Genomic DNA, 1,856 nt, shown 5'->3' on the forward strand with positions numbered 1-1,856 from the left:
TTATTGACGTGAAGATACTAGAATTTGGTGTTAGTTTTTGGGCAGGCATGGAGGTGTGTGTTCGTTTAGTGTTTGTTGCGTATTTTGGAAGTTTTGGTGCTGCCATAGAAGTGTTTGTTAGTGTAGTGTGTGTTTACCTAGCGTTGTTCTTCATTTGGCTGCGATATGCGCTGCATAGATGTTTCGTGATGCAGCGATTGTCTCGCTCAGGGCAAGTTTTTTGAACAGCCGCAGATATTTGCGGCTGCAGAAGCGGCGCATAACCCTGTCATTTTTGGGATCCCACGATCGAAGTGCTCCGATGATGATTGCCTCCACGGTCACTTTCAGGAATTTCCGCAGGAGGTACTCCCGGACTGGTTTGTACTTCTCCTGGCGGGCACGTTCAGGGCTGCAGGCCGGTTCTCAAACGGGCATGTTACATCAACGATGGTCGCCTCCTCGCCCCTGCAAGGCACAAGGACAGGACGGAGATTAGTATTACCTACTGGTCGATTCTCATGGGTGACAGTGAACTTGGCAGAGGCAGCGGCTTTCACTCGGTTCACGATCTGGCTGTGGCGGTTTGTGTATGCTTGACTGTGAGTCATGCAGTGACACAGGACATGTGGCAGGGTCTCGGGTTGACCGCCAGAAATCCTACACCGTTGGTCCACGGCCGTAGTTTACGGCCTCGCTGCGTTCAGGGGAACGACGTTGAGTCGGGCCCGGTGAACGAAACCCCAGTCGGCAAACCTCGTGAATTGGCCGGTACGCACAAAGTGGGAACTGCTCCGGTGGGCGGCAACGCACTCCATCACTTTCACCTGACTTGGTTTTTGGTGGAGATCGTGGTTTCGTGCGTTCGCCAGTGCCGTCCTGAGTGTCCTCACCACCCTAGCACGTTTCTTCGGGCCAAACGTTATGTCACCCCTGGAGATGCGGGGGCCGTCTTCAAATTCGCAGGTGATACCAAGTCGGCGAGATGCCTTGCGAGCCTCCGTCCACACGGACTGGAGCTGCGCCGCAGTGGCCCGGAAGTTTTCCTCAGTCTCCTCGCTCAGGTAGGCGTCAATGTCACCAGGTTCTGTAAGCCGTTGCCACCTCCTACATGGCACAACGATCAGCGCTTGGAGTGCCAGGTCCTGGACTGCAGTGTCTGCAGAGGAGAGAAGTTTGAAGGCATTGTCAACGCTGCAGATGTCACTGACTTCTGCCGCCACAGGAATGTCAATGGCCCCCGCTGCGGAGCTACCGTAGAGATAGTCGTTAGCAGCTTTTGCAGGCAGGTGGAGTGTCCGTTTGATGAGTGGGCGAAGCGTATGTCAAGTTGAGACCACTCTGCTTTACCAAGGGAGCCACACCTCATGGCAAAGTTGAGCGCCGGAAATACAGATGTTTTAACGGCGTCTAATCTCTGCCACGGGGCGAGCATCGAGGTAAGCAGTCGGCGACCCACGTTGATGGCTTCGTCCACGGTTCCCGGTCCGGTAGCATCGAGAGAACCCCACAGGTCGCCCGAGGAAGGTGCGTGCCTCGAAGTCATTGATTGATGGGATTGGGGTGCCGTAGACCGTGAAGGTCGTAGGTCTTGTCCCATCGGGTGTATTCCCGGAGAGGTGCAGTGACTTGCACTTGGCGGGGCTTAAACGTAGCCCGAGCTGGCTCGACAGTGCTGCCACTACGTTAATGCGGCTCTGTAGCGTACCTGTCTCGTCAGCTAGCGGCGTTAGATCATCGTCGTAGGCAAGCACATTGTGTTGCCTGTCGCCTCCCTGAAGCGCACGCACGACTGGGTCGAGCACCAGGTTGAACAGGAAGCCGCTCAGTGGGCAACCCTGACGTATGCCGGCAGATATTTCTATTGGCGAGATCAT

At 55.4% G+C, this 1,856-nt stretch overlaps 1 pseudogene; it reads right to left on the bottom strand.

Moving 5' to 3' along the window:
• On the bottom strand, nucleotides 1-1,856 carry LOC142588758 (uncharacterized; annotated as a pseudogene).

Source organism: Dermacentor variabilis, chromosome 7 (genome assembly GCF_050947875.1).
Source record: "Dermacentor variabilis isolate Ectoservices chromosome 7, ASM5094787v1, whole genome shotgun sequence".
Taxonomy (NCBI): domain Eukaryota; kingdom Metazoa; phylum Arthropoda; class Arachnida; order Ixodida; family Ixodidae; genus Dermacentor; species Dermacentor variabilis.